This window comes from Panulirus ornatus, chromosome 41 (genome assembly GCF_036320965.1).
Source record: "Panulirus ornatus isolate Po-2019 chromosome 41, ASM3632096v1, whole genome shotgun sequence".
NCBI lineage: Eukaryota > Metazoa > Arthropoda > Malacostraca > Decapoda > Palinuridae > Panulirus > Panulirus ornatus.
This window is the reverse complement of record NC_092264.1, coordinates 20,930,327-20,949,962: the sequence shown is the minus strand read 5'-3', so window position 1 is coordinate 20,949,962 and position 19,636 is coordinate 20,930,327.

Genomic DNA, 19,636 nt, shown 5'->3' with positions numbered 1-19,636 from the left:
TCTTCTCTTTCACTAATAATCTTACTTCTTCATCCCACAAATCGCTATATATGTATTTATTTATTTATTTATTATTATACTTTGTTTATTGATTGGGATGATAGAGAGGTGAATGCAAGAGTTTTGAAAAGAGGGGCAAGTATGCAGTCTGATGCGAGTCAGTTGTTCGCTGATGATAAAGCGCTGTTGGGTGATTCGGGAGAGAAACTGCAGAAGCTGGTGACTGAGTCTGGTAAAGTGTGTGAAAGAAGAAAGCTGAGAGTAAATGTGATTAAGTGCAAGGTTATTAGTAACAATAGGGTTGAGGGACAAGTTAATTGGGAGGTAAGTTTGAATGGGGAAAAACTGGAGGAAGTGAAGTGATGTAGTTATCTGGAAGTGGATTTGGTAGCGGATGGAACCATGGAAGCGGAAGTGAATCATATTGCGAGGGAGGGGGTGAAAGTTCTGGGAGCATTGATAAATGTTTGGAAGTCAAGAACGTTATCTTGAAAAGCAAAAATGGGTATGTTTAAAGGAATAGTGGTTCCAGCAATGTTAAATGGTTGCAAGGCATGGGCTATAGATAGAGTTGTGCAGAGGAGTGTGGATGTGCTGGAAATGATATGGTTGAGGACAATATGTATGTGAGGTGGTTTGATTAAGTAATGAAAGGGTAAGAGAGATGTGTGGTAATAAAAAGAGTATGGTTGAGAGAGAGCAGAAGAGGGTGTTTTGAAATGGTTTGGTCACATGGAGAGAATGCGTGAGGAAAGATTGACAAAGAGGATATATGTGTCAGAGGTTGAGGGAATGAGAAGTGGGAGACCAAATTGGAGGTGGAAAGATGGAGTGAAAAAGAATTTTGAGTGATCGGGGCTTGAACATGCAGAAGGGTGAAAGGCATGCAAGGAATAGAGTGAATTGGAATGAAGTGTTATACTGGGGTCGACGTGCTGTCACTGGATTGAACCAGTGCATATGAAGCGTCTGGGGTAAACTGTGGAAAGTTTTGTTGGGCCTGGATGTGGAAAGGGAGTTGTGGTTTCGTTGCATTATACGTGACAGCTAGAGACTGAGTGTGAATGAATGGGGCCTTTGGTGTCTTTTCCTAGCGCTACCTCGCACTCACGAGGTGGGAGGGGGATGTTATTCCATGTGTGGCGGGGTATGTCTGAGTGTGTATATATATGTATACGTTGAGATGTATAGGTATGTATATGTGCGTGTGTGGTTGTGTATGTATATACATGTGTATGTGGGTGGGTTGGGCCATTCTTTTTTCTGTTTACTTGCGCTACCTCACCTCGCATATATATATATATATATATATATATATATATATATATGTATATGGGCTATGGATAGAGTTGTGCGGAGGAGGGTGGATGTGCTGGAAATGAGATGTTTGAGGACAATATGTGGTGTGAGGTGGTTTGATCGAGTAAGTAATGTAAGGGTAAGAGAGATGTGTGGAAATAAAAAGAGTGTGGTTGAGAGAGCAGAAGAGGGTGTTTTGAAATGGTTTGGTCACATGGAGAGAATGAGTGAGGAAAGATTGACCAAGAGGATATATGTGTCAGAGGTGGAGGGAACGAGAAGTGGGAGACCAAATTGGAGGTGGAAAGATGGAGTGAAAAAGATTTTGAGTGATTGGGGCCTGAACATGCACGAGGGTGAAAGGCGTGCAAGGAATAGAGTGAATTGGAACGATGTGGTATACTGGGGTCGACGTGCTGTCAATGGTTGAACCAGGGCATGTGAAGCGTCTGGGGTAAACCATGGAAAGTGTGTGGGGCCTGGATGTGGAAAGGGAGCTGTCGTTTCAGTGCATTATTACATAACAGCTAGAGACTGAGTGTGAACAAATGGGGCCTTTGGTGTCTTTTCCTAGCGCTACCTCGCACACATGAGGGGGGAGGGGGATGTTATTCCATGTGTGGCGAGGTGGCAATGGGAACAAATAAAGGCAGACTATGAATTATGTACATGTGTATATATGTATATGTCTGTGTGTGTATATATATGTGTACATTGAGATGTATAGGTATGCATATTTGTATGTGTGGATGTGTATGTATATACTTGTGTATGTGGGCAGGTTGGGCCATTCTTTCATCTGTTTCCTTGCGCTACCTCGCTAACGTGGGAGACAGCAACAAAGCAAATAAATATATATATATATATATATATATATATATATATATATATATATATATATATTTTTTTTTTTTTTTTTTTTATACTTTTTCGCTGTCTCCCGCGTTTGCGAGGTAGCGCAAGGAAACAGACGAAAGAAATGGCCCAACCTCCCCCCCCCATACACATGTATATACATACGTCCACACACGCAAATATACATACCTACACAGCTTTCCATGGTTTACCCCAGACGCTTCACATGCCTTGATTCAATCCACTGACAGCACGTCAACCCCGGTATACCACATCGCTCCAATTCACTCTATTCCTTGCCCTCCTTTCACCCTCCTGCATGTTCAGGCCCCGATCACACAAAATCTTTTTCACTCCATCTTTCCACCTCCAATTTGGTCCCCCTCTTCTCCTTGCTCCCTCCACCTCCGACACATATATCCTCTTGGTCAATCTTTCCTCACTCATCCTCTCCATGTGCCCAAACCACTTCAAAACACCCTCTTCTGCTCTCTCAACCACGCTCTTTTTATTTCCACACATCTCTCTTACCCTTACGTTACTCACTCGATCAAACCACTTCACACCACACATTGTCCTCAAACATCTCATTTCCAGCACATCCATCCTCCTGCGCACAACTCTATCCATAGCCCACGCCTCGCAACCATACAACATTGTTGGAACCACTATTCCTTCAAACATACCCATTTTTGCTTTCCGAGATAATGTTCTCGACTTCCACACATTCTTCAAGGCCCCCAGAATTTTCGCCCCCTCCCCCACCCTATGATCCACTTCCGCTTCCATGGTTCCATCCGCTGCCAGATCCACTCCCAGATATCTAAAACACTTCACTTCCTCCAGTTTTTCTCCATTCAAACTCACCTCCCAATTGACTTGACCCTCAACCCTACTGTACCTAATAACCTTGCTCTTATTCACATTTACTCTTAACTTTCTTCTTCCACACACTTTACCAAACTCAGTCACCAGCTTCTGCAGTTTCTCACATGAATCAGCCACCAGCGCTGTATCATCAGCGAACAACAACTGACTCACTTCCCAAGCTCTCTCATCCCCAACAGACTTCATACTTGCCCCTCTTTCCAAAACTCTTGCATTTACCTCCCTAACAACCCCATCCATATATACAGGTTGAACTTTTTCAATCTGGCAGGATTGGGACCTGGCTATTGCAGGACCACAGACTGCCAGAAAACAGAAATTGACCCTTAAGGGAGCCCCCAGATAAACATATGCCCAATACCTAGTCTTGCTAACTCATTCCACATACATATTACTATGTTATGAAAGATAGAATAAAGCTTAAAACAGGTATTGATACAATCACTAACTTTTTTCAGACAAGCATTTTTATTGTTACATCAGATTACATCAAAACTATCTCCAGATGGAGACTCCTCAGTATCTTGGGCGAGTTTTTCGTGGCATACGATGCCAATACAGGGCAGATTTGTTAGCATTATACACATGTTCTGGGGCTCAGTTTTCCACTGCCACTAATTGTCCAAGGTCATCCACAAACTTGGTCGCATCTTTGTGATGAGTAGATAATGTCGCAAAAAACCATATGTTGGTAGTTGGCTTTGGTCGACGTTACTATTGTTGCTCTGTTTTTATCACCAAGGCAGCCAACTCGCACTATGTCAGCACCAGCAAGATAGCCAGCTTGTACACTCGCCCTGTATGTATTGCTGTTGCATGATATAGAATTGGAGTTGATAATAATTCTTACAACCTTACACTACAAGCTTCCATGTCAGCACTACGCTTTTCACTGCACACTCTGTGCACTGAAATTCCATGTCTCCACTTTGACTTGTGTAACCATCTTTAGGGATATTCACAGTCATAGGTTAGGTTTAGTGTTCTATGAAAAACTATGGCCTGCTCATTAACCATCTCCCCAGAAATGCATACACCTTCACTACGTGGTAGCTTAAACCACTTAATAAGAGTGCTGTTTAATTTTGTACTCCTTGCACCTTTAAAAGTTTTGCGAAACTTTAAACTATTCTGGCTTTCATTTTCAGGAAAAGACTGAATATAAGAAATTAGCAGTACTGTTAATTAGCTCAGTTACATTGTAAACAGATTTTGGCACCTTAGAGCTTCTAACAGTGCTGCCAAGATGGGGGATCCACAACCTAATGTCTGCGGCTTTAAAATGTGCCAGATCATGGGGGGTTGATGGATTTGAGATATAACCTGTATATTTATTTATTTTATTTATTATACTTTGTCTCCTGCGTTAGTGAGGTAGTGCAAGGAAAACAAACGAAAGAATGGCCCAACCCACCCACATACACATATATGCATACACGTCCACACCTGCTCATATACATTCCTATACATTCAACGTATACATATATATACACATAGACATATACATCTATACACAAGTTCATAATTCATACTGTCTGCCCTTATTCATTCCCATCGCCACCCCACCACACATCAAATGAAAACCCCCTCCCCCCTCATGTGTGCGAGGTAGCGCTAGGAAAAGTCACCAAAGGCCCCATTCGTTCACACTCAGTCTCTAGCTGTCATGTAACAATGCAGCGAAACCACAGCTCCCTTTCGACATCCAGGCCCCACACAAGTTTCCATGGTTTACCCCAGACGCTTCACATGCCCTGGTTCAATCCATTGACAGCACGTCGACCCCAGTATACCACATCGTTCCAATTCACTCTATTCCTTGCACGCCTTTCACCCTCGTGCATGTTCAGGCCCCGATCACTCAAAATCTTTTTCACTCCATCTTTCCACCTCCAATTTGGTCTCCCACTTCTCCTCGTTCCCTCCACCCCTGACACATGTATCCTCTTTGTCAATCTTTCCTCACTCATTCTCTCCATGTGACCAAACCATTTCAAAACACCCTCTTTTGCTCTCTCAACCATACTCTTTTTATTTCCACACATCTCTCTCACCCTTACATTACTTACTCGATCAAACCACCTCACACCACATATTGTCCTCAAACATCTCATTTCCAGCACATCCACCCCCCTTGCGCGCAACTCTATCCATAGCCCATGCCTCGCAACTATACAACATTGTTGGAACCACTATTCCTTCAAACATACCCATTTTTGCTTTCCAAGATAATGCTCTCGACTTCCAAACATTCTTCAAGGCTCCCAGAATTTTTGCCCCCTCCCCCACCGTATGATTCACTGCTGCTTCCATGGTTCCATCCGCTGCCAGATCCACTCCCAGATATCTAAAACACTTTACTTCCTCCAGTTTTTCTCCATTCAAACTTACCTACCAATTGACTTGACCCTCAACCCTACTGTACCTAATAACCTTGCTCTTGTTTACGTTTACTCTTAACTTTCTTCTTTCACACACTTTACCAAACTCAGTCACCAGCTTCTGCAGTTTCTCACATGAATCATCCACCAGTGCTGTATCATCAGCGAACAACAACTGACTCACTTCCCAAGCTCTCTCATCCACAACAGACTGCATACTTGCCCCTCTTTCCAAAACTCTTGCATTCACCTCCCTAACAACCCCATCCATAAACAAATCAAACAACCATGGAGACATCACACACCCCTGCCGCAAACCTACATTCACTGAGAACCAATCACTTTCCTCTCTTCTTACACGTACACATACCTTACATCCTCGATAAAAACTTTTTACTGCTTCCAACAACTTGCCTCCCACACCATATATTCTTAAAACCTTCCACAGAGCATCTCTATCAACTCTATCATATGCCTTCTCCAGATCCATAAATGCTACATACAAATCTATTTGCTTTTCTAAGTATTTCTCACATACATTCTTCAAAGCAAACACCTGATCCACACATCCTCTACCACTTCTGAAACCACACTGCTCTTCCCCAATCTGATGCCTTCACCCTCTCAATCAATACCCTCTCACATAATTTACCAGGAATACTCAACAAACTTATACCTCTGTAATTTGAGCACTCACTCTTATCCCCTTTGCCTTTGTACAATGGCACTATGCAAGCATTCCGCCAATCCTCAGGCACCTCACCATGAATCATACATACATTGAATAACCTTACCAACCAGTCAACAATACAGTCACCCCCTTTTTTAATAAATTCCACTGCAATACCATCCAAACCTGCTGCCTTGCCGGCTTTCATCTTCCGTAAAGCTTTTACTACCTCTTCTCTATTTATCAAATCATTTTCCCTAACCCTCTCACTTTGCTCACCACCTCGACCAAAACACCCTATATCTGCCACTCTATCATCAAACACATTCAACAAACCTTCAAAATACTCACTCCATCTCCATCTCACATCACCACTACTTGTTATCACCTCCCCATTAGCCCCTTTCACTGAAGTTCCCATTTGCTCCCTTGTCTTATGCACTTTATTTACCTCCTTCGAAAACATCTTTTTATTCTCCTTGAAATTTAATGATACTCTCTCACCCCAACTCTCATTTGCCCTCTTTTTCACCTCTTGCACCTTTCTCTTGACCTCCTGCCTCTTTCTTTTTTACCTCTCCCACTCATTTGCATTATTTCCCAGCAAAAATCATCCAAATGCCTCTCTCTTCTCTTTCACTAATAATCTTACTTCTTCATCCCACCACTCATTGCCTTTTCTAATCAACCCACCTCCCACGCTTCTCATGCCACAAGCATCTTTTGCACAAGCCATCACTGCTTCCCTAAATACATGCCATTCCTCCCCCACTCCCCTTACCTCCTTTGTTCTCACCTTTTTCGATTCTGTACTCGGTCTCTCCTGGTACTTCCTCACACAAGTCTCCTTCCCAAGCTCACTTACTCTCACCACTCTGTTCACCCCAACATTCTCTCTTCTTTTCTGAAAACCCCCACAAATCTTCACCTTCGCCTCCACAAGATAATGATCAGACATCCCTCCAGTTGCACCTTTCGGCACATTAACATCCAAAAGTCTCTCTTTCGTGCGTCTATCAACACGTAATCCAATAACGCTCTCTGGCCATCTCTCCTACTTACATACGTATACTTATGTATATCTTGCTTTTTAAACCAGGTATTCCCAATCACCAGTCCATAAATCTACAAGCTCTTCACCATTTCCATTTACAACACTGAACACCCCATGTATACCAATTATTCCCTCAACTGCCACATTACTCACCTTTGCATTCAAATCACCAATCACTATAACCCGGTCTTGTGCATCAAAACCACTAACACACTCATTCAGCTGCTCCCAAAACACTTGCCTCTCATGATCTTTCTTCTCATGCCCAGGTGCATATGCACCAATAATCACCCATCTCTCTCCATCAACTTTCAGTTTTACCCATATCAATCTAGAATTTACTTTCTTACACTCTATCACGTACTCCCACAACTCCTGATTCAGGAGTAGTGCTACTCCTTCCCTTGCTCTTGTCCTCTCACTAACCCCTGACTTTACTCCCAAGACATTCCCAAACCACTCTTCCCCTTTACCCTTGAGCTTCGTTTCACTCAGAGCCAGAACATCCAGGTTCCTTTCCTCAAACATACTACCTATCTCTCCCTTTTTTCTCATCTTGGTTACATCCACACACATTTAGACACCCCAGTCTGAGCCTTTGAGGAGGATGAGCACTCCTCGCGTGACTCCTTCTGTTTCCCCTTTTAGAAAGTTAAAATACAAGGAGGGGAGGGTTTCTGGCCCCCCGCTCCCGTCCCCTTTACTCGCCTTCTAAAGCACATGAGGAATGCGTGGGAAGTATTCTTTCTCCCTATCCCCAGGGATATTTATATTTATTATTTTGCTTTGTCGCTGTCTCCCGCGTTAGCGAGGTAGCACAAGGAAATAGACGAAAGAATGGCCCAACCCACCCACATACACGTCCACCCACACAAATATACATACCTATACATCTCAACGTATACATATGTATACACACACAGACATATACATATATACTCATGTACATAATTCATACTGTCTGCCCTTATTAATTCCCATCGCCACCCTACCACACATGAAATAACAACCCCCTCCCCCCCTCATGTGTGCGAGGTAACCCTAGGAAAAGACAATAAAGGCTACATTCGTTCACACTCAGTCTCTTGCTTTCATGTAATAATGCGCTGAAACCACAGCTCCCTTTCAACATCCAGGCCCCACAGAACTTTCCGTGGTTTACCCTAAATGCTTCACATGCCCTGGTTCAATCCATTGACAGCATGTCGACCCCGGTATACCACATCGTTCCAATTCACTCTATTCCTTGCAAGCCTTTCACCCTCCTGCATGTTCAGGCCCCAATCACTCAAAATCTTTTTCACTCCATCCTTCCACCTCCAATTTGGTCTCCCACTTCTCCTCGTTCCCTCCACCTCTAACACATATATCCTCTTTGTCAATCTCTCCTCACTCATTCTCTCCATGTGACCAAACCATTTCAAAACACCCTCTTCTGCTCTCTCAACCACACTCTTTTTATTACCGCACATCTCTCTTACCCTATTATTTCTCTCTTACCCTATTATTACTTACTCGATCAAACCACCTCACACCACATATTGTCCTCAAACATCTCATTTCCAGCACATCCACCCTCCTCCGCACAACTCTATCCATAGCCCACGCCTCGCAGCCATACAACATTGTTGGAACCACTATTCCTTCAAACATACCCATTTTTGCTTTCCGAGATAATGTTCTCAACTTCCAAACATTCTTCAACACTCCCAGAACGTTTGCCCCCCTCCCTTACCCTGTGACTCACTTCTGCTTCCATGGTTCCATCCGCTGACAAGTTCACTTCCAGATATCTAAAACACTTATCTTCCTCCAGTTTTTCTCCATTCAAACTTACCTCCCAATTGACTTGTTCCTCAACCCTACTGTACCTAATAACCTTGCTCTTATTCACATTTACTCTCAGCTTTCTTCTTTCACACACTTTACCAAACTCAGTCACCAGCTTCTGCATTTTCTCACATGAATCAGCCACTAGCGCTGTAACATCAGCGAACAACAACTGACTCACTTCCCAAGCTCTCACATCCATAACAGACTGCATACTTGCCCCTCTTTCCAAAACTCTTGCATTCACCTCCCTAACAACCCCATCCATAAACAAATTAAACAACCATGGAGACATCACACACCCCTGCCGCAAACCTACATTCACTGAGAACCAATCACTTTCCTCTCTTCCTACATGTACACATGCCTTACATCCTTGATAAAAACTTTTCACTGCTTCTAACAACTTGCCTCCCGCACCATATATTATTAATAACTTCCACAGAGCATCTCTATCAACTCTGTCATATGCCTTTTCTAGATCCATAAATGCTACATACAAATCCATTTGCATTTCTATATACATTCTTCAAAGCAAACACCTGATCCACACATCCTCTGCCACTTCTGAAATCACACTGCTCTTCCCCAGTCTGATGCTCTGTACATGACTTCACCCTCTCAATCAATACCCTCCCATATAATTTCCCAGGAATACTCAACAAACTTATACCTCTGTTATTTGAGCATTCACCTTTATCCCCTTCACCTTTGTACAATGGCACTGTGCAAGCATTCCGCCAATCCTCGGGCACCTCACCAAGAGTCATACATACATTAGATAACCTCACCAACCAGTCAACAATACAGTCACCCCCTTTTTTAATAAATTCCACTGCAATACCATCCAAACCCGCTGCCTTGCCAGCTTTCATCTTCCACAAAGCTTTTACTACCTGTTCTCTCTTTACCAGAGATAGGTTGTATGTTTGAGGAAAGAAACCTGGATGTTTTGGCTCTGAGTGAAAGGAAGCTCAAGGGTTAAGGGGACGAGTGGTTTGGGAATGTCTTGGGAGTAAAGTCAGTAGTTAGTGAGAGGACAGGAGCAAGGGAAGGGGTAGCACTACTCTTGAAACAGGAGTGGTGGTAGTATGTGATAGAGTGTAAGAAAGTAATCTCTAGATTGATATGGGTAAAACTGAAAGTGGATGGAGAGAGAGGGGTGATTATTGGTGCATATGCACCTGGACATGAGAAGAAAGATCATGAGAGGCAAGTGTTTTGGGAGCAGCTGAGTGAGTGTGTTAGTAGTTTTGATGCACGAGACCAGGTTATAGTAATGGGTGATTTGAATGCAAAGGTGAGTAATGTGGCAGTTGAGGGAATAATTGGTGTACATGGGGTGTTCAATGTTGTAAATGGAAATGGTGAAGAGCTTGTACATTTATGTGCTGAAAAAGGACTGGTGATTGGGAATACCTGGTTTAAAAAGAGAGATATACATAAGTATATGTATGTAAGTAGGAGAGATGGCCAGAGAGTGTTATTTGATTATGTGTTAATTGATGGGCGTACAAAAGAAAGTCTTGGATGTTAATGTACTGAGAGGTGCAACTGAAGGGATGTTTGAGCATTATCTTGTGGAGGCGAAGATGAAGATTTGTAGTGGTTTTCAGAAAAGAAGAGAGAATGTTGGGGTGAACAGAGTGGTGAGAGTAAGTGAGCTTGGGAAGGAGACTTGTGTGAGGAAGTATACCAGGAGAGACTGAGTACAGAATGGAAAAAGGTGAGAACAAAGGGCACAAGGGGAGTGGGGGGATGGGATGTATTTAGGCAAGCAGTGATGGCTTGCGCCAAAGATGTTTGTGGCATGAGAAGCGTGGGAGGTGGGCAGATTAGAAAGGGTAGTGAGTGGTGGGATGAAGAAGTTAGATTATTAGTGGAAGAGAAGAGAGAGGCATATGGGCAATTTTTGCAGGGAAATAATGCAAATGACTGGGAGATGTATAAAAGAAAGAGGCAGGAGGTCAAGAGAAAGGTGCAAGAGGTGAAAAAGAGGGCAAATGAGAGTTGGGGTGAGAGAGTATCCTTAAGTTTTAGGGAGAATGAAAAGATGTTTTGGAAGGAGGTAAATAAAGTGCATAAGACAAGGGAACAAATGGGAACTTCAGTGAAGGGGGCTAATGGGGAGGTGATAACAAGTAGTGGTGATGTGAGAAGGAGATGGAGTGAGTATTTTGAGGGTCTGTTGAATGTGTTTGATGATGGAGTGGCAGATATAGGGTGTTTTGGTCGAGGTGGTGTGCAAATTGAGAGGATTAGGGAGAATGATTTGATATATATATATATATATATATATATTCTTTCTTTCATACTATTCGCCACTTCCCACGCCAGCAAGGTAGCGTCAAGACCAGAGGACTGGACCTTTGAGGGAATATCCTCACCTGGCCCCCTTCTGTGTTCCATCTTTTGGAAAATTGAAAAAAAAAAAAACGGGAGGATTTCCAGCCCCCCGCTCCCTTCCCTTTTAGTCACCTTCTACGACACGCAGGGAATACGTGGGAAGTCTTCTTTCTCCCCTATCCCCAGGAATATATATATATATATATATATATATATATATATATATATATATATATATATATATATATATATATATATGTATATATATACATATATATTTTATTTTTTTTATATTTTTTTTATTATACTTTGTCGCTGTCTCCCGCGTTTGCGAGGTAGCGCAAGGAAACAGACGAAAGAAATGGCCCAACCCCCCCCCCCATACACATGTATATACATACGTCCACACACGCAAATATACATACCTACACAGCTTTCCATGGTTTACCCCAGACGCTTCACATGCCTTAATTCAATCCATTGACAGCACGTCAACCCCGGTATACCACATCGCTCCAATTCACTCTATTTCTTGCCCTCCTTTCACCCTCCTGCATGTTCAGGCCCCGATCACACAAAATCTTTTTCACTCCATCTTTCCACCTCCAATTTGGTCTCGCTCTTCTCCTCGTTCCCTCCACCTCCGACACATATATCCTCTTGGTCAATCTTTCCTCACTCATTCTCTCCATGTGCCCAAACCACTTCAAAACACCCTCTTCTGCTCTCTCAACCATGCTCTTTTTATTTCCACACATCTCTCTTACCCTTACGTTACTCACTCGATCAAACCACTTCACACCACACATTGTCCTCAAACATCTCATTTCCAGCACATCCATCCTCCTGCGCACAACTCTATCCATAGCCCACGCCTCGCAACCATACAACATTGTTGGAACCACTATTCCTTCAAACATACCCATTTTTGCTTTCCGAGATAATGTTCTCGACTTCCACACATTCTTCAAGGCCCCCAGAATTTTCGCCCCCTCCCCCACCCTATGATCCACTTCCGCTTCCATGGTTCCATCCGCTGCCAGATCCACTCCCAGATATCTAAAACACTTCACTTCCTCCAGTTTTTCTCCATTCAAACTCACCTCCCAATTGACTTGACCCTCAACCCTACCGTACCTAATAACCTTGCTCTTATTCACATTTACTCTTAACTTTCTTCTTCCACACACTTTACCAAACTCAGTCACCAGCTTCTGCAGTTTCTCACATGAATCAGCCACCAGCGCTGTATCATCAGCGAACAACAACTGACTCACTTCCCAAGCTCTCTCATCCCCAACAGACTTCATACTTGCCCCTCTTTCCAAAACTCTTGCATTTACCTCCCTAACAACCCCATCCATAAACAAATTAAACAACCATGGAGACATCACACACCCCTGCCGCAAACCTACATTCACTGAGAACCAATCACTTTCCTCTCTTCCTACACGTACACATGCCTTACATCCTCGATAAAAACTTTTCACTGCTTCTAACAACTTGCCTCCCACACCATATATTCTTAATACCTTCCACAGAGCATCTCTATCAACTCTATCATATGCCTTCTCCAGATCCATAAATGCTACATACAAATCCATTTGCTTTTCTAAGTATTTCTCACCTACATTCTTCAAAGCAAACACCTGATCCACACATCCTCTACCACTTCTGAAACCACACTGCTCTTCCCCAATCTGATGCTCTGTACATGCCTTCACCCTCTCAATCAATACCCTCCCATATAATTTACCAGGAATACTCAACAAACTTATACCTCTGTAATTTGAGCACTCACTCTTATCCCCTTTGCCTTTGTACAATGGCACTATGCACGCATTCCGCCAATCCTCAGGCACCTCACCATGAGTCATACATACAGTAAATAACCTTACCAACCAGTCAACAATACAGTCACCCCCTTTTTTAATAAATTCCACTGCAATACCATATATATATATATATATATATATATATATATATATATATATATATATATATATATATTACAGAGGTATATGTTTGAGTATTCCTGGTAAATTATATGGGAGGGTATTGATTGAGAGGGTGAAGGCATGTACAGAGCATCAGATTGGGGAAGAGCAGTGTGGTTTCAGAAGTGGTAGAGGATGTGTGGATCAGGTGTTTGCTTTGAAGAATGTAGGTGAGAAATACTTAGAAAAGCAAATGGATTTGTATGTAGCATTTATGGATCTGGAGAAGGCATATGATAGAGTTGATAGAGATGCTCTGTGGAAGGTATTAAGAATATATGGTGTAGGAGGAAAGTTGTTAGAAGCAGTGAAAAGTTTTTATCGAAGATGTAAGGCATGTGTACGTGTAGGAAGAGAGGAAAGTGATTGGTTCTCAGTGAATGTAGGTTTGCGGCAGGGGTGTGTGATGTCTCCATGGTTGTTTAATTTGTTTATGGATGGGGTTGTTAGGGAGGTAAATGCAAGAGTTTTGGAAAGAGGGGCAAGTATGAAGTCTGTTGGGGATGAGAGAGCTTGGGAAGTGAGTCAGTTGTTGTTCGCTGATGATACAGCGCTGGTGGCTGATTGGTGTGAGAAACTGCAGAAGCTGGTGACTGAGTTTGGTAAAGTGTGTGGAAGAAGAAAGTTAAGAGTAAATGTGAATAAGAGCAAGGTTATTAGGTACAGTAGGGTTGAGGGTCAAGTCAATTGGGAGGTGAGTTTGAATGGAGAAAAACTGGAGGAAGTGAAGTGTTTTAGATATCTGGGAGTGGATCTGGCAGCGGATGGAAACATGGAAGCGGAAGTGGATCATAGGGTGGGGGAGGGGGCGAAAATTCTGGGAGCCTTGAAGAATGTGTGGAAGTCGAGAACATTATCTCGGAAAGCAAAAATGGGTATGTTTGAAGGAATAGTGGTTCCAACAATGTTGCATGGTTGCGAGGCGTGGGCTATGGATAGAGTTGTGCGCAGGAGGATGGATGTGCTGGAAATGAGATGTTTGAGGACAATGTGTGGTGTGAGGTGGTTTGATCGAGTGAGTAACGTAAGGGTAAGAGAGATGTGTGGAAATAAAAAGAGCGTGGTTGAGAGAGCAGAAGAGGGTGTTTTGAAGTGGTTTGGGCACATGGAGAGAATGAGTGAGGAAAGATTGACCAAGAGGATATATGTGTCGGAGGTGGAGGGAACGAGGAGAAGAGGGAGACCAAATTGGAGGTGGAAAGATGGAGTGAAAAAGATTTTGTGTGATCGGGGCCTGAACATGCAGGAGGGTGAAAGGAGGGCAAGGAATAGAGTGAATTGGAGCGATGTGGTATACCGGGGTTGACGTGCTGTCAGTGGATTGAATCAAGGCATGTGAAGCGTCTGGGGTAAACCATGGAAAGCTGTGTAGGTATGTATATTTGCGTGTGTGGACGTATGTATATACATGTGTATGGGGGGGGGCCATTTCTTTCGTCTGTTTCCTTGCGCTACCTCGCAAACTCGGGAGACAGCGACAAAGTATGAAAAAAAAAAAATATATATATATATATATATATATATATATATATATATATATATATATATATATATATATATCTCATGCCACAAGCATCTTTTGCGCAATCCATCACTGATTCCCTAAATACATCCCATTCCTCCCCCACTCCCCGTATTTCCATTGTTCTCGCCTTTTTCCATTCTGTACTCAGTCTCTCCTGGTACTTCCTCACACAAGTCTCCTTCCCAAGCTCACTTACTCTCACCACCCTCTTCACCCTAACATTCACTCTTTTTTTCTGAAAACCCATACAAATCTTCACCTTAGCCTCCACAAGATAATGATCAGACATCCCTCCAGTTGCACCTCTCAGCACATTAACATCCAAAAGTCTCTCTTTCGCGCGCCTGTCAATTAACACGTAATCCAATAACGCTCTCTGGCCATCTCTCCTACTTACATAAGTATACTTATATATATATATATATATATATATATATATATATATATATATATATATATATATATATATATATATACAGGTTGTACATCACTAAATGGGCCCTCTGTGGTTCGGGTAACTCCCATGGTTTGGCACATTTTGAATCTGCCGCAATTAATTTGTTGGATTTGCTACCAGGGTAGCACTGTTAGCAGTGCTAAGGTGTCAAAATTTTTTTCCACTGCAGCCGAGCTGATTAACAGTCCTGTTAATTTTTTTTATTCATTTTTTTGCAGAAAATGAAAGCCAGAAAAGTATTAAAGTTTCAGAAAACTTTGAAAGGTGCCAGGAGTACGGAATTAGCCACTGCACATATAAAGTTATTTAAGATCCCATGTAACGAAGGTGTAAGCATTTTATGGAGATCCTTATTGAGCAGGCTAAAGTTCTTCATAGAGAACTAAAGCTAGACTGTGGCTGAGAATATTCTCAGGGATGGTTTCACAAGTTTAAGTGGAGGCATGGAATTTCAGTACATTATGTATGCAGTGAAAAGTGTAGTTCTGACATGAAAGATTGTAGTGCAAGGTCATATTAGAAGAATCAATAAAAACTCCAATACTCTATTAAACAGCCAACAGCAATATGTACAAGGAGAGAGAATGTAATAGCTGGCTTCCTGGCTGAGACTGACACAGTGCGGATTGGCTGCCTTCATGATAACAATAAAACAACATAAGTAACAAGAGTCGACTAAAGCCAACTATCAACCTATGGTCGTTCATTACATTAACTACTCTTCACAAAGCTGCAACAAAGTATGGGATGAATTTGCACAGTTAGTAGCAGCAGAAAACTTAGCCCCTGAACAAGTGTTTAATGCTTAGGAATCTGCCCTGTATTGGTGTCATATGCAACGAAAAACTCTTGCCCAAGATATTGGAGTCTCCATCTAGGGGTACTTCTGATGTAACAATCAAAACCTTGTTTGGAAGCATTAATGGTTGTATTATTTCTTGTTTTAAGCTTTGTTCTACCTTTGATGATACAGCACTATGTATATGGAATGACATGGCAAAACTACGGGTTGAGTATATATTTACGTTGTGGATTCCTTTGGGGTCAATTTCTGATCTCCAGCATTTTGTTTTTGTGATCCAGCATTGGCCAAATCCCAAGGTTGTTGGATTAAAGGTGTTCAACCTATGTGTGTGTATACATATGTATATTATTTATTATTATTTTATTATACTTTGTCGCTGTCTCCCACGCCAGTGAGGTAGCGCAAGGAAACAGACGAATGGCCCAACCCACCCACATACACATGTATATACATACACATCCACACACGCATATATACATACCTATACATCTCAATATATATATATATATATATATATATATATATATATATATATATATATATATATATATATATATATATACACACACAGACATATACATATATACACATGTACATAATTCATACTGTCTGCCCTTATTCACTCCCGTCGCCAGCCTGCCACACATGAAATAACAACACCCTCCCCCGCATGTGTGTGAGGTAGCGCTAGGAAAAGACAACAAAGGCCACACTCGTTCTCACTCAGTCTCTAGCTGTCATGTATAATGCACCGAAACCACAGCTCCCTTTCCACATCCAGGCCCCACAGAACTTTCCATGGTTTACCCCAGATGCTTCACATGCCCTGGTTCAATCCATTGACAGCAAGTCGACCCCGGTATCCCATATCATTCCAATTCACTCTATTCTTTGCACGCCTTTCACCCTCCTGCATGTTCTGGGCCCGATCTCTCAGAATCTTTTTCACTCCATCTTTCCACCCCCAATTTGGTCTCCCACTTCTCGTTCCCTCCACCTCTGACACATATATCCTCTTAGTCAATCTTTCCTCACTCATTCTCTCCTTGTGACCAAACCGTTTCGAAACACCCTCTTCTGCTCTCTCAACCACACTCTTTTTATTACCACACATCTCTCTTACCCTATTATAACTTACTTCATCAAACCATCTCACGCCACATATTGTCCTCAAACCTCTCATTTCCAGCACATCCACCCTCCTCCACACAACTCTATCTATAGCCCATGCCTCGCAACCATATAACATTGTTGGAACCGCTATTCCTTCAAACATACCCATTTTTCCTTTCCAAGATAACGTTCTCGACTTCCCCACATTTTTCAACGCTCCGAGAACTTTTGACCCCTCCCCCTCCCTATGATTCACTTCTCCTTCCATGGTTCCATCCGCTGCCAAATCCACTCCCAGATATCTAAAACACTTTACTTTCTCCAGTTTTTCTGTACATGTAGGAATAGAGGAAAGTGATTGGTTCTCACTGTAATGTTGGTTTGCTGCAGGGATATGTGATGTCTCCATGGTTGTTTAATTTGTTTATGGATGGGGTTATTAGGGAGGTGAATGCATGAGTTTTGGAAAGAGAGGCAAGTATGCAATCTGTTATGGATGAGAGAGCTTGGGAATTGAGTCCGTTGTTGTTTGCTGATGATACAGCGCTGGTGGCTGATTTGTGTGAGAAACTGCAGAAGCTGGGGACTGAGTTTGGTAAAGTATGTGAAAGAAGAAAGCTGAGAGTGAATGTGAATAAGAGCAAGGTTATTAGGTACAGTAGGGTTGAGGGTCAAGTCAGTTGGGAGGTAAGTTTCAATGGAGAAAAACTGGAAGAAGTGAAGTGTTTTAGATATCTGGGAGTGGATTTGACAGTGGATGGAACCATGGAAGTGGAAGTGAATCATAGGGTGGGAGAGGGGGCGAAAGTTCTGGGAGCGTTGAAAAATGTGTGGAAGTTGAGAACATTATCTCGGAAAGCAAAAATGAGTATGTTTGAATGAATAGTGGTTCCAACAATGTTATATGGTTGCGAGGCATGGGCTATGGATAGAGTTGTGCGGAGTGGGGGTGGATGTGCTGGAAATGAAATGTTTGAAGACAACATGTGGTGTGAGGTGGCTTGATCCAAGTAAATGATAATAGTAGGGTGAGAGAGATGTGTGGAAATAGAGTGTGGTTGAGAGAGCAGAAGAGGGTGTTTTGAAATGGTTTGGTCACATGGGAAGAATAAGTGAGGAAAGATTAACAAACAGCATATATGTGTCAGTGGTGGAGGGAACGAGGAGAAGTGGGAGACCAAATTGGAAGTGGAAAGATGGAGTGAAAAAGATTTTGAGTGATCAGGGCCTGAACATGCAGGAGGGTGAAAGGCGTGCAAGGAATAGAGTGAATTGGAACGATGTGGTATGCTGGGGTGGATGTGCTGTCAGTGGATTGAACCAGGGCATGTGAAGCGTCTGGGGTAAACCATGGAATGTTTTGTGGGGCGTGGATGTGGAAAGGGAGCTGTGGTTTCGGTGCATTATACATGACAGCTAGAGACTAAGTGTGAACGACTATGACCTTTGTTGTCTTTTCCTAGCGTTACCTCATGCACATGCGGGGGAAGGGGGCTGTCATTTCATGCGTGGCGGGGTGAAAATAAATATAATGTATATATATGTATACGTTGAAATGTATATTTATGTATATGTGTGTGTGTGGACGTGTATGTATATACATGTGTATGTGGGTGGGTTGGGCCATTCTTTCGTCTGTTTCCTTGCGATACCTTGCAAACGCAGGAGACAGCAACAAAGTATAATAGATGAATAGATTGATAATATATATATATATATATATATATATATATTATATATATATTATATATATTATATATTATATATTATATATATATTATATATATATTATATATATATATATATATTTCATTTATTTATTTTGCGTTGTCACTGTGTCCCGCGTTAGCGAGGTAGCACAAGGAAACAGACAAAAGAATGGCCCAACCCACCCACATACACATGTATATACATACACGTCCACACACGCAAATATACATACCTATACATCTCAACGGATACATATATATACACACACAGACATTACATATATACACATGTACATAATTCATACTGTCTGCCTCTATTCATTCCCATTGTCACCCTGCCACACATGAAATAACAACCCGCTCCCCCCTTCATGTGTGGGAGGTAGCGCTAGGAAAAGACAATAAAGGCCACATTCATTCACACTCAGTCTCTAGTTGTCATGTAATAATGCATCAAAACCAGAGGTCCCTTTCCACATCCAGGCCCCACAGAACTTTCCATGGTTTACTCCAGATGCTTCACATGCCCTGGTTCAATCCATTGACAGCACGTCCACCCCGGTATACCACATCGTTCCAATTCACTCTATTCCTTGCACGCCTTTCACCCTCCTGCATGTTCGGGCCCCGACCACTCAAAATCTTTTTCACTCCATCTTTCCACCTCCAATTTGGTCTCCCACTTCCCGTTCCCTCTACCTCTGACA